Genomic DNA, 15220 nt, shown 5'->3' with positions numbered 1-15220 from the left:
TCGACTAGTTCCCTTCATGCCGAACGATGTGAAAAACAACGTCTTCATGATTTTCTGATGGGTTTATATTCTGATTTTTATGGTCGTCTTTGCACATAACTTTTGTCAAGTGATCCATTGCATTCACTTGATCGTTCGTATCAACTCGTTGTTCTAAAGGAACGAGTTCGCACGGTCAAGCCTTCCACCGAAGTCAAGCCCGCTGAGGTGCTTGGGTTTGTAGTGCATGGCCCGCCTGCTTCTGCCGGATCTGTTGCTCGTGGTCGGGGCTCCACGGATCGCCCCACGTGCACCCACTGTCATAAGGTGGGTCACAATGTTACTCGTTGTTGGACTCTCCATGTTTGTTCTCATTGTAAAAAACCGGGCCATGAGATCTCTAAGTACTACGAACTTATTGGGTATCCTGAGGGTTCGGACCCCAAGGTTCACTCCGCCAAACCTTCTGCTGGCCGTGGCCGTGGGTCCGTGGCAGCACATGCTCCTGCCGTGGTTGGGGTAGCTTCCTCCCAGGTCTCTCATGCCTCCTCGCCTTCTAGCTCGCTCTTCACTCTAGAGCAGTGGAAGGCTCTTGCCGGGATTTTTGGCTCCACCAAAATTTCGGATGACAGGTTAAGTGGTGAGTTCTCTTCTTCTTCATGGATAATTGACAATGGTGCTACTCATCATGTTACTGGTGAGCGTTCTTTTATGTTTGATTTGGTATTCATCTCTCCATGTTCGGTTGGTCTTCCTAATGGAAACACAGCAGTTGCCACTGCAAAGGGATTGGTTCGGTTGTCTCCTTCTATCACTCTTACTAATGCTCTTTTAGTTCCTCAGTTTTGTTGTAGTTTACTTTCTGTTGCACAACTGACTAATGATTTGTAGTGTTTTGTTCAATTTAACTCTTCTATGTGTGCTATATAGGACCACATGAGCACGCTGATTGCAACGGGTCGTAGAGAGGATGGACTTTACTACTTCACCAGTGAAGCTGATTTACCTTTGGTTTCTGTTCATGGACTGTCTAAGGACTTTGAGTTGTGCCATCGTCGTATGGGTCATCCCTTGGAGAAAGTGGTGAAGTTACTTCCTCCTTTGTGTAGTCATAAGGGTAGTTTGAATAAAGCATGTGAAATTTGTTTTCGTGCTAAACATTATAGAGATAAGTTTCCTTTGAGTGACACTAAAGCTAGTAGGATATTGAAAAGATTCATTGTGATTTATGGGGTCCCTACAGACATGTTTCTTCTTGTGGGGCCCGCTATTTCTTGACTATTGTGGATGATTTTTCTAGAGCTATTTGGGTTTATTTAATGGCTGATAAGACTGAGGTTTTTACCATGTTCATGAACTTTGTTGCTATGGTTGATCGGCAATTCTCTCAAACCATTAAAGCTGTTCAAAGTGACAATGACACTGAATTTAATTGTTTACTTGATTTCTTTGCATCCTCTGGCATCATATTTCAAACTTCTTGTGTTGCTACCCCCAACAAAATGGCCGTGTAGAACATAAGCATATTCTTAATGTTGGTCGTGCTTTACGGTTTCAAGCTCATCTTCCTATTTATTTTTGGGGTGAGAGTGTTCTAGCTGTTGTTCACTTAATCAATCGCACTCCTTCTTCTCTCCTCCACAACAAATCTCCCTTTGACATTCTCTTTGGTTTTACTCCTAACTATGATGCTATTCGTACTTTTGATTGTCTTTGTTTTGCTCACAATCATAAGACTGAAGGGGACTAATTTGCTAGTTGTAGTAGGAAGTGTGTGTTTGTTGCTTATCCTTTTCGCAAGAAAGGTAAGAGGTTATTTGATCTTGATACAAAGGAATTTTTTATTTCTCGTGATGTCAAATTTTTTGAGGAAGTGTATCCTTTTTTATGACCTGATGATGTGAATATTGATCCTAGTAGCCTGGTGCCTAGTGACATCACTGTTCATCCTGATTTTGATGATAATATTATGCCCTCTTATGCTCCCTCACCTGCCCCCACAAATTCGTTCACTTCTACCACCCCACAAATGCCTCCTACTCTCGTGCTCTTTCAGCCCACAAATCTGTCTTCCTCTCCTCCTTTTGATCTCCTCACCGCACTAGTAGAAAAAGGACGATTTGTGTCCCACCAAGTGCGTCGCACTAAAATGAAAATGACGCAAAAATCTAATTTGCGTCGCACGGGAACCAGAGTGCGACGCAAAAATAAGTGCCATATGCGTCGGATCCTCATGAAGTGCGACGCATATTAAGGATGTGCGTCGGACCCTGAGATCCATCCGACGCACATTGCTACATCCAGGGACAAAATTTAAGGCCCTATCTACGTCGCACGTTATTATGGTGCGTTGCAAAAGGTTGATTTGTGTCGGACCCCCTGGCCCATCCGACGCAAAGCACTTGAAATACTGCACTCATGAATGGGCTAAGTGCGTCGAGTGGTCTCCACGTGCGACGCAGATGGGCTTCCCATAAATCCCATATTAACTCCCTTTGCACCTCTTCCTTTCAAACCCAACATACCCTCTCAGTCGTTCCTTTCATTTCATTCATAGTTTCACTTCAAACCCCACCCCACTATCTCTCTCCAATTCCCTAGTTCTTCAATTCGAACACCTCTTCCTTTCATTTCATTCATATCCCCCCAAAACACCACCAACTACATCAAAATTCGAACAAATCGTATCTTCTCAAGTTCACATCAATTCAAGTTCTCAAGTTCGCATCCACTAAAATCTGATTTTTTTTATGAGTAATACCTTTTCCGTTTTCCGGCGAGCGAACAAACGAAAGACCTTCAGCGAACGAACGAAAGACATTTATGAGTAATACCTTTTCCGTTTTCCGGCGAGAGAACAAACGAAAGACATTGATCAGCGGCGAACCTGCATCAGCACTTTGACAGGTTTGAATTCTTTCGATTTTTAAATTTCGTTCATCAGCGTCTTCAATTTTGTTTTTTCATTTTTGGATATGATTTCTATTTTAGTTTTCAAATCTGAAAATTCGTTTTTACATTTCAGATCTGAAAAATAAAATATTTTATATCTGATTTTTTTTTTACTTTTTTTGCATTTGAAAAATAAAAACGGACATAGTTCATGCAATTGAAAATAATAGCCTTTCGTTTTTATTTTTATTTTTAATATCTGATTTTTTTGCTTACTTTTTTTTGGCATTTTTAGGGTTTATTTTCAAATTTCGAATTTTCTTTTGACCTTTAGTTCTGAAATTCTTATTTTCATTTTCAGATCTGGAAATCGTTCTTCTCGAAGTCGTCTCCCTCGAGTCATTGGAAAACTCGACCTTAATATTTTCAAATGGAACAGGAATTGTACCCAGATATATAATTACTTATAATGAACGACATTGTTTTCAGATGGAATTGTTCTAGATTGAATTTTTTTATTGTATCTTTATTATTATAGTGGTTTGTAATACATATATGATAGTATTAATGCAGAATTACATTTTTTTATTTGTATCTATATTATTAGGCAATTCGATTGTGAGTTTTAAATCATATTATAGAAAGTATTTGCTTTTAGAATCATGTTAGTACGAGCAATATTGTATGTACTACAAAAAAAATTGGCTATAGAGGCACATCATTTGGCCGACTTGCCTCTAAAACCCCCTTTTACCATCACATAAACATGGTTGCCTCTAATTATATGGTTTTTAGTGTCATGTATATTCTGGTGCCTCTAAAGATACATTTTAGCATCAGACGAATGTTGGTTGCCTCTAAAACCATGTTTTTAGCATCACATGAATATTGGTTGTCTCTAAATCCATATTTTTAGCATCACATGAATTTAATTGTCTCTAAAGCCATTTTTTTTAGCATCACTGTAGTTAGTTGTCTCTAAAGCCATGTATTTAGCGTCACATGACTTTAGTTGTCTCAAAAGCTATTTTTTTCAGCATCAACTGTAGTTAGCTGTCTCTAAAGCCATGTATTTAGCGTCTCATGAATTTAGTTGTCTCTAAAGCCATTTTTTCAGCATCAACTGTAGTTAGTTGTCTCTAAAGCCATGTATTTAGCGTCACATGAATTTAGTTGTCTCTAAAGCCATTTTTTCAGCATCAACTGTAGTTAGTTGTCTATAAAGCCATATATTTAACGTCACATGAATTTAGTTGTCTCGATAGCCATTTTTTTCAGCATCACATAGATTATTGTTGCATCTAAAGATATTTTTTAGTGTCAATTGAATTGTCGTTAGTGGTGTCAAAAACAGATCTGACTGCTAGGTCAACCTGATATTGACCTGATTTGAACCTGGCTCGACCTATGAGGGTCAGTCTCTAAACATGATCGAAACCTAACCTGAGATTACCCAAACCTGACCGTAGTGGTGTCAGAAACAGATCTGACCGCTGGGTCAACCTGATTCTGACATGACTTGAACTTGGTTCGACCTGTGAGGGCCAGTCCTAAAACCTGACCTATTTTCATTTTCTTTATGAGAATCCACCCCTTGCGTATTTATTTTGGTTATTTGGATCAAAAGCAATATAATATTTGGTTTAGGTTTTCAGCATTCATGACTAGTTAGTGTATGTTTCTTTTATAAAAAAGGTATGAGAAAAAATATCTCAATTATAACTACTTTTTAAAAAATCATAACTAAAAAATTAATAAGATAATTATCGAGCTCCTCATGAGTTAATCAAGTTGAGTTGGGTCTTGCTTGACTCCACTCGTTCTACATTTAAGTCAAGTGAACTTGAGCTGAACTTTGAATAATTTAACTGAGTCGAACATGAGCTACTTGTGAGCATCTAAACTCGATTAGCCCGTAATTCAAGTCCGATATGTCAATCACTACTAGAAAAAGAGTTTTTCTCAACGCTTTTCCTCAATATTCTTGACGGAAAAAAGTGTTGAGAAATTGATTCTCAACGCAATGTAAAAGCGTCGAGATTTCACGCGTGGAGAATTCTCGACGCTTTCATGCGTTGATATTCTCAACGCAAAGCCGCGTCTAGTTATGACTTGTGACACTATTTTGTGTTGAGTTTCTCGACGCTTTTATGCGTCTCGAAATGTGCTCTAAACACATTCCAGCGTCAAGATTATTTTACCTCCACAAATAAATTTTTGGAGCCAAAAGAGCTCTCAACACGAAAAAGTGTCGAGATTTTAACCTAGAAAATACATCTACAAACAGTAGAATGCATGAGTTTATAATCAATAATAATTATAATAATAATTACTATTTGATTGGATATGGATCAAATATAATATATTATAATTAAGCGATTCAATAAAAAATATTTAGGTAGAAATGACTAGTATATAATAAAATTAATGATTAAATACACTAAAATATTATGTTTCATCACAAATAAAATAAGTCAATTAGATAATGTCTACTATCGACTTCCTTAAACCTTACAAAAAAAACCATAACAAAAGAAATATATCTTTTACAAGGCCTTTTCAAATCATTAATAGCTTTACGAGTTGTATTAATTTGATGGATCCTTGGTTTTTCCTTCACCATCATCTTGAACCTTGAAAAAAAAAAACAGAATAATGACATAAGTAATCTTTCCTAATTGGTTGGTGGAACTCATTAAACTGTATTAAAGTATGTTCTTTGCAACAGTTAAAAGATGTTCTCTGCTGTCCAAAGAAAAAATGACTCCATTAAAGTAGTTAATAACTGCTGCATAATATGCTCTCAGCAACAGTTAAAAGATGTTCTCTGCTGTCCAACAACACTATTATGAAGATAGCAAAAGCACACTTAAATACATTAACTGATCTTATAGTCATGAAAACACAACCAAAGAGCGGAGGAGAACACCCACAAGGATTGCAAACAGCAAGGACTTAAAACTTCAACATAGATTATCTCCATGCTCGTACTTTCAGTTATCTTCTCAGAAATTTTTTGCTCTAAAATCCCGATGAACCAGCCTAAGATCCATTCTTATGGCTCACTTTGGCCTGTTAAATCAGCAAGAATAGCAGAGCAAGCAACAAGAACTCAAGAGCATGAAGAAGAAAATGTGGAGTCAACAATGCCCAACACTAATAATTATGCACTGTTAAATCAACAGAACTGCTGCCAATATCTTGTATATAAGTGAGTGTTTAGGAAAAAGCAACTGGATGATGATCATCGCTACCCACAATTAGCTTTGTTCAGCAGCAGCAATCAGCAACTTACTCTAGCCTAGACAACTCTTCTTTGACCTCGCATACAAGCCAAAATTGTTCAAAACGACAGGAGTTCTCTATAATATGTGAATTCTGGGGTATCATTATGGTTTGTGACCATCTTAGCCTAGAACAAAGAGTTAAGATGTTCCTTTCCAAAACATTCACTATTCCAATCAGACTTATTCACCATCATCACTAATTCCCCAGGATAGCAATAATCTTAGCCTAGAAAAAGGAGTATAGTAATATCAAATGCTCAACTACAAACTAGTATAGTATATATCACTAAGGAACTCGTTGAGAGTCCAAAAGTTCTGTTCAAAAACTATACCAATTTCAGTGCTTCTTATCACAATTCTTGATTGAAAATGACCCTGCATAAGTAGAATCTACTCTGTTTAGGCTTGAAATTTTATGTGCAATTAGTAGTAAAAAAATTACCAAGTAATATATATATCACAGTTTAGAATATGCTTTATATCCTTGGAGGTGTTTATAGCCAATATCCATAATACTGGTTCTATTTGCAGCATTTCTTGATTGAACATGAACCAGGATCACCATCCAAAAGTTTAGTCAGTAAACACTACAGTGCCAAAGGAGAAATAGCTTAAAACACTCCATGATGGCATAATCCTACGGAACAACAGGCATGGCCATGATCAGTAATGCTGGAAGTAGTGATAAGGGAAATATTTGCCTTACCAAGAGCCAGAAGACTATTTAAAAAGATAAATTTAGTTGCAAGAAGACACATATGACATAAAATAAATAAAAAAAAAAAAGTGATATTAGGAGCTACATATCAATATGCCTATTACAGTTACTGGAGAAGTTTGTTTACTATTATATTTGATTAGCCTTATTGAACTAGAATTATATGTTCATTAAATCAATTGAAAAATCAAAGTGCTTGGATGTTAGATAAGGTAAGCTTTATTGAAGAATCTTTGATTCACTAGATGCCATATTTTGTGTCATAAGTAACAGAAATCCAGAACGGAAGGGCCAAACTAATCAAGTCCATCAAGCAGTGAGTCATCAATTTCCCTAAAAGTAAGTGCTATTTTGGTTTAAAAAGATTATAAAGGAATACCAGGACAGGAGGAAGTCTTCACAAGTCACAATGTCCACCTAATTTTATAATCTTTCTTTCTTTTGATAAGTACTAAAGGATATAACAAAGAGACCAAGGGGAAGTACTTAAAAATGAGATTTAATTCCCTATAGTCTAACAACATTCAACCAACGGCCACAAAAACGAGATTCAATTCGTAGCTCCTCTCTGTATACCATGGCAACAATCAGTCAACCAGATCATTAGAAAAGTCTGCAACTTGATATATCTCCATAACACTTTTGGTCCCATTAACTCATATAGTTTCTCTCAGCAGAGTAACTGGAAAAATCGGCCCTCACAATCCCCACACCAGAAAAATTGGAAGGAGGGAACTGGCAGCGATCCAGCATTTTTTGGCAGGAAACAATCATATCAACCAAATTAACTCTGTAGATTACATGCTTTGAAGGCTTTTCTAGCATATGACCCTGTGCAAACAATGAAAAAGATCAAAGTAGGAGTTGAAGATGATACATAATCTATGTAATTTAATTTGACTATTGACAATGGATCGTAATTACAGCAAATTTTCGAAAGAAATTTAGAACCCAAAACAAAATTTGAACTCAAGAAACTCGAATCATTGAACGAAATCTAAAAATCCAAATAAATTCAATAGAATTCCCCAAACTTCTAAAAAAAATTCGAATTCCCCAGATCTGGAATATTAAACCCTAAATTCAAACGAAAAGCCCCAAACCCCTGTAAAATCGAAGCAAAACGAAAACCTATAAATCGAATAAATTTGTACAACAAACAAACAGAAATTCAAACGAAAAGCCTGAAAATCAAGAATTCAAACCAATAAAATCCCCATAAAATAAACAACAAACAAATCGAACGAAATTACAAAATTTAAAAACTTACAGGAGGAACGACGTTCGTCGCTGCTTGGAGATGAGAGAGAAAAAAGGAGGTGAGTTGAGATAGAGATTGAGAGAGACGAGGAACAGAGAGGAGAGAGAGGGGAACCGGATGAGCTGAGAGTGGATGATGAGGGAAAGAAAGGAGTTCTAAAAAGTTAGTGAAAATAAGGCGCTTAAACTCTTTTCACAAAAAAAAAACAACGCTTAAACTCCCGCTTGTTTTCACCAAAAAAAAAACTCCCGCTTGTTTTTTTTAAAATTTATTTAAATGACGGTCAAATATTATTAAAGGCCTCTAATAATTTCAGCTCTTATCAGATTAGATCAGGCAAAGAGAACGTATCCATAGTTTTTGACCCAGATATGTTCGATATATTGTTTCTAAGAAACTTTATGCAATCATTACTAAAGATATATATTTAGATAACTCATTCAAAATTTATGCAATCATCATTACCCGTACCCATAGGGTTCGATAGGGTATGGGTAGGGTCTAAGGTCCTTAATGAGTATAGTGTAATTTTTTTCCGAAATATAATAAACCTTCAATATACATCACAAAACATCATTTCTATATAGATTTTTTGCAAAACTACGATCGAAAAGTGAGAGTTAGATTGAGAATTGAGAAAGTAGAGCGGCAAATTTTGTTTCTACGAAAGTATATAGAAGATTAGAAGTTTAGAGTTTTTCATATATAGTTTATATTAGAACTAAAAATGATATATTTTGAAATTAAATGGTAAATGTTACAATTGAAGGTGTATCTTTTCGAAATAAAGTTGTTAATATTTACGACAAAATCATTAATGAAAAACAAATTCCTCTTTGAACATCATATGTACACCTTTTAATTTGCTTTTCATAGTTTTCACGATTTTCACATGATCTTCTTCCTATATATTGAAAAATTTTAAAAAAATACATATATAATTTTTTAACTGAGTATGTGGGTAAGGTTTTGGTAGGGTCTGGGTATGAGAGGAGTGGACCCTTACCCTTACTCTACCCGATAGCTATTTGACCCATACCCTACCCATAGTCATAACTCATACCCATAGGGAAAAAAAATCAAGACCCATACCCTTAAATTAGGGTAAGGTAGGGTAGGGTAGGGTTTGGACAGGGTCCAGGGTAAACAACCATCTCTAATAGAGAGCAAGCTAAATGACGTGGCTTTGTTTTCCGTAATTTCTTTTTCTTTTTCTTTTACTTCTTATTTCTCTTTTTCATTTTATTTTTTGTTTTTATTCTTTTATTTCCCTTATTCCCTTTTAATAAGAATTTCTCACTCTTGTCTCATCTTTTAAAGCTTTCCCTTTGATTTCATGCTTTAGTTCATTTTTTCTTTGTTCTTTCAATTACTTGTCTTTTAATTCATGTTTTGCTTTTAGTTTCCTCAATTCATGTTAGATTTAGTTTCAATTTCATGCTCTAGCTTTCAATTTCCATTAATTGCTAGTTTAATCGTTCTTTTGCTTGTTCAGCTCAATTTCTAGGTTAATCCTAGGATATTCTCTTTTGAATATGAATTTTAGCCATGAGTGAGTAACTTCCTTTGCTAGAGGAAGTAAAAAAAGTCAAAGTATTGCAATGATTGCATGATGAGTACTTGATAAGAGTTAATTGATTGATTGTGACATTTGATTTCCAATATTCATAAGGATAGGAGTAATCAACCTAAAATTAGGTCTAAATTGGATTATGACTACTAGGTTTAGCAAGGGATTATGAATCTAGAAGTCCATACTTGATTGATTTGAATTGAAACCTCTAAATCTACGACACTCATAGCGGGATACACCTCATTACCTCACATTTTCACTCGCTTTCTCTCACCTCACATACATATCAAAATACTCACCCTCACACCGACACTATTCTCTCTTTCAATCTCTTTCTCTCACCTCACCTTCACTCCTCTCTTCGTTGCCCTTCATCTCTCTCACTTCACCGTCTCCTTCATTGCGATTTCGGTAAGTTCTTTTTCTCCAGTTTGGTGCATCTCAACTTTTTTTTATCTTCGAATTTTCTGGATTAAGTTCGAAATTTGGGATCTTAAATTATGTGGGTTTGGGGCTTTGAATTTTGAGGGGTTTGGGGTAAAATTCTGCTTCGAGTTAGTTCGAATTTTGGTGTTGACTACTTCGAATTTTCTGGATTATATTCAATTTACATTATGTTATACAGGATGTGGGTTCATATTTGAGTTTTATTTGGATAATCTGATCTGTTTACGATTCGCTATTAACAGTGGCGATCCTCTGCAACTAACAATTGGGTTGGTGTAAATTTTCTTATATGATATAAATTTTCCTGATCTAATATGAATTCTTCTTATTATACTTCGTTGGTTTTAAAGTTATAATTAGTCGAATCCGATGTGATTCGATTTGATTTTTTCTTATCTAAACTGAATATTATTACTCTCTTCGTCCCATAATTTTTAGTGCATTTGAGTTATTGACACTATTCACATGCAGAGATAATCTTCTATATATTGATCAACATATAAAAGTAAATAGAGTCATGTGGGTCTTGTTTGAATTGTCTTAATGATTATAATATTAATATCCAATTGCAATAATTTTTACAAATATGTAATCACAGATATTTATGACATAAAATGTGCGTTCGAATTGTAGTACAAAGTACCTTTAACATAAACGGTCCAAGTAAACAAAATACAAAGTATCTTAAATGGTTCATGTAAACCATATACACCAATTAGCTTATTGACTTTTATCAATAAATTGATCTAATCCAATATTAGCATATACATACATTAGCCTTGTGCAATAACAAATTGTTTCAACTTTTTTATGTGTTTAGATGTATTCACATATATTACATCTAATCGAATAAGTTAATAACAACTCAACTAATCAACTTGTTTTGCTTTAGTAATAATATGTTTTGTATTTGCAATAGATAAAGCTTAATCAAGGTTCACTTGGATAGATCATTGTGATTTTCAATTACCTTGTCAGCTTACATTGATATATTATATAATCCAATATCAACTTATTTCAGTTATGTTAGATATTCGAATTTCAAAATAAATGTAATTTGAAAACGATTAACTATATTAGAGCGTTCTTATCTTGATTTAGGTTATCGTTTCATATTGATACAATATCTAATAACATGGTACTAGCTTGTTTAACTTCAATATTATTTTCGATATCATAATGGAGGCATGGAGCAATGTTATCTTCATCAGTTAGTCTTGTAAGAGATTGCATATTTTTAATTTAAAACTAGACATCGGTCCAGTCCCAATATTAAGAAGAGAACAAACCGTCTTTGTTAATACCATGACTAGTTTAATCTTAGTGACAAGTTTATCCCATTTGGTTTTCACATTCTTTAAGACTGCAGAGTTACTTTATGAAATTATTTGTCGTAGTTTGAGATTCGTTGTAATCCAATATCAATTTGGTTCACTCAAATATTATGTTTTAAAATCAACATGGATACAACTTAATCTTACTTTAAATTGAGTAAAGTTATTTTCAATTACTTAATTGTCCCACAAAGATACCTTCATTTGATATAATATTAACTTATTTTCGTCGATTATATTTTTTATAGTTTTCAGATTCATATAGCCTCAATGACTAGTATAGTTATAGTAAGCCTTATAGTTAAAGTAAGACATACATTAATCTAACCGGTTTTTTAAAAATGTCTAACTCGTCTTTCGAGCAAGTTTATAAGAATTTATAATGATATGGGACGTCCTTTTTAAACCAAACATGATATGATCTGCATACAACTAAAAGTTTGAATATCGACTTATATAAATTTGTCTTATTCCAAATTATTGAATATATTATATCAGTAATAAAATACACATTTATCGATGTCACTTTCATACACGTTTTAATGAAGTACAACTGTTTTTTTCGAGGCAATTGCGAAAGTGCCGACAACACTTATTTGTTGCAATATTTTTTGACCGAACCCGAAAAACACATGGCCAAGACCCGACATGGAGCTCATTTTTTCCCGAACAAATACAAGAATGTGATTAACAAACCCTCGCCGTTTTCATTTGACATGCTACCCGTGTTTTTTTTTTTTAAAAAAAATCAAAAAAATAAAACAAAACCTAAACAAACCCTCGCCGTTTTCATTTGACATATTCATTCTCTCAACCCTAAACAAACTCACTCACTCGTCGCCTCCTATCCGTCGTTGGCTCGTCGGTCGTATGTTCGTCGCTTCTTCTCAGTCGTCGGTCGTCGCATCTTCTCAGTCGTCGGCTTTTCACTTCCTCTTAGTGGTCGCCTCCTCTCAGTCGTCGCCGTTGGTCGTCGCGTCGTCGGAGTCTCAGAGAAAATCAGAAAATGGTGAGTTACTGAGTTTGTGTAATTTCGTCAATGATTCCTTAATTTTCTTAGGATTTAGCCGTTTAGGCCTTTAGAATTGGGGTTAACTTTCTTTCTCTTTCCTCTAATCCTCTCTAATGGCAGTTTGAACTTTGAATAAATCGGCCGAGTTCTCCGAGCCTCAGTTAGTCCGATTTCGACAGGCAGTTCACAGAAAGAATCACAGTTGTTCAGGTAACTAGTAAAGTTTCTTTAATTTGCTTAACTATTGAAGATTTGAAATTGTTGGAATTTTGAATGTTGGGCTGAATTTTGATTGTTAGTTGTGAATTGTGATTGTTGTGAAGTATGATTCTTAGTTGGGTTGAAATTTTGATTTGTTAGTTGAGCTTAATTGGGTTAAACAATGGCGTTCTTAGACTAAAGCCTCGCAAGAGTTAAGATGTTCCTTTCCAAAAGCATTCACTATTCCAATCAGACTTATTCACCATCATCACTAATTCCCCAGGAAAGCACTAATCTTAGCCTAGAAAAAGGAGTATAGTAATATCAAATGCTCAACTACAAACTAATAGTATATATCACTAAGGAACTCGTTGAGAGTCCAAAAGTTTTGTTCAAAAACTATACCAATTTCAGTGCTTCTTATCACAATTCTTGATTGAAAATGACCCTGCATAAGTAGAATCTACTCTGTTTAGGCTCAAAATTTTATGTGCAATTAGCAGTAACAAAATTACCAAGAAATATATATATATATATATATCACAGTTTAGAATATGCTTTATATCCTTGGAGGTGTTTATAACCAATATCCATAATACTGGTTCTATATGCAGCATTTCTTGATTGAACATGAACCCAGGATCACCATCCAAAAGTTTAGTCAGTAAACACTACAGTGCCAAAGGAGAAATAGCTTAAAACACTCCATTATGGCATAATCCTACGGAACAGCAGGCATGGCCATGATCAGTAATGCTGGAAGTAGTGATAAGGGAAATATTTGCCTTACCAAGAGCCAGAAGACTATTTAAAAAGATAAATTTAGTTGCAAGAAGACACATATGACATAAAATAAATAAAAAATAAAAAAGTGATATTAGGAACTACATATCAATATGCCTATTACAGTTACTGGAGAAGTTTGTTTACTATTATATTTGATTAGCCTTACTGAACTAGAATTATATGTTCATTAAATCAATTGAAAAATCAAAGTGCTTGGATGTTAGATAAGGTAAGCTTTATTGAAGAATCTTTGATTCACTAGATGCCATATTTTGTGTCATAAGTAACAGAAATCCAGAAGCGGAAGGGCCAAACTAATCAAGTCCATCAAGCAGTGAGTCATGAATTTCCCTAAAAGTAAGTACCTCTCAGTTGACTTTAGTTCTCTAATTTTGCTGTGTGGTTTTGGTATAGAGTATAAAAACAGGTTTCCACTGTTAGATTAAGTGGTATAGAGTTATGCTTATCTTATATGCATTTATGATGTTAAATTTTTTTGATCTTATCTTTGGGTAACAAATGTTTTTTCTTTTTTTCAATCTTTTGGTGTAGTTATGTGTTCATGGTGTCATATTGGAGCTGTCAAATTAAGGAAAATAAGGTGGTTTTCATGTAAGTTTCTAATTATTTTAATGAAGTTCAAAATTCAAGATATCATGAATAGATATTTATAGTTACTATAACGGTTGTAAATAATGGTGAATAAAATTGCTACCTGAATCCTTCTAGTTGTGGCTTTGATGCTGTTAAATAAGTATTTTTAGTCAATCTGGAAAGGTTTGTGCTGCTGACTTGCTGATGTTTGTTTTTGCACGATCATTGTTGTTCATGTACTTAATCTTGTGTTATTGCAGCGGTTGCGATGCTTTTTAGTTGTTTACGGTGCAAGTTGTCGTGCCATTGCGTGCTACTACTACCGGCTAAGCCAATTTATGTACAAGTTATTACAACTTTGTTAAACTAATATTTGTTATTAAACTAATATTTACTATATGCATGTGTTGCAGGTGCTTGCGGAATCCAACTATTCAAACAATTGAAGAATAATATGAGGAAGAAAATAGCATGACACTAACAAAGACTGAGGCAATTGAAAAATGGAATGACACTATTCAAACTATTAGATATCTTTTTTTTTCTCTCTTGTAGTTTCCAATTTCTTTTTAGTGTAACAATTGTGAACAACCAACTAGACATGTTAGTTGATTAAGGTGTTTATATAAATGACAATTATTTTTTATCTATATAGTAGCTTTTTATTGATTCATTAAATTATTTTGTTTGTTTACTTTTAGTATTAATATAGCATATATATGTATTAATTCATAAATCTTAAACTGTAAAATGTGTAGTTGCCCCTAATAGTTTTAATAAAAATGTAAAAGTTGCACCTAAAAACATCCTTTAGCGACTAACTTATGGTTGCATTAGAGGCAACATATAATTAGAGATGGATTTATGGTGCCTCTAAATATAAGTGGTCTTATCAACAATATAACTTGTGTGCCCCAAAAAGGTGGCATTAGGGGCAACCTATAATTAGCGACAGACATATGGTTGCCTCTAAACGTAAGAAGGCTTTAGTAGAACTTAACTTGTGTGCCTCAAAAGTGGCATTAGGGGCAACCTATTATTAGCGACAGACATATGGTTGCCTCTAAACATATCAGTCTTTAGCCGCACCATAACTTGTCTGCCTCTAAATGACGCATTAGGGGAACCTATAATTA

At 34.5% G+C, this 15220-nt stretch overlaps 1 long non-coding RNA gene across 2 annotated transcripts; it reads left to right on the top strand.

Moving 5' to 3' along the window:
* The first annotated feature begins 11870 nt into the window (after positions 1 to 11870).
* On the top strand, positions 11871 to 14791 carry LOC125496023 (uncharacterized). 2 transcript variants are annotated; one of them, XR_008968792.1, is made up of 4 exons: positions 11871 to 12500; positions 12624 to 12713; positions 13781 to 13847; positions 14043 to 14791. It is a non-coding gene; the product is annotated as an uncharacterized LOC125496023 (long non-coding RNA). The 2 variants fall into 2 exon arrangements; XR_008968791.1 differs by having other exon boundaries at positions 13775 to 13847.
* The last annotated feature ends 429 nt before the right edge of the window (positions 14792 to 15220 follow it).

The sequence above is a fragment of the Beta vulgaris genome, chromosome 3 (assembly GCF_026745355.1).
Source record: "Beta vulgaris subsp. vulgaris cultivar EL10 chromosome 3, EL10.2, whole genome shotgun sequence".
In the NCBI taxonomy this organism is placed as follows: Eukaryota; Viridiplantae; Streptophyta; class Magnoliopsida; order Caryophyllales; family Amaranthaceae; genus Beta; species Beta vulgaris.
Note: the sequence above shows the minus strand (reverse complement) of the source record. Positions and strands in the feature narration are given on the sequence as shown.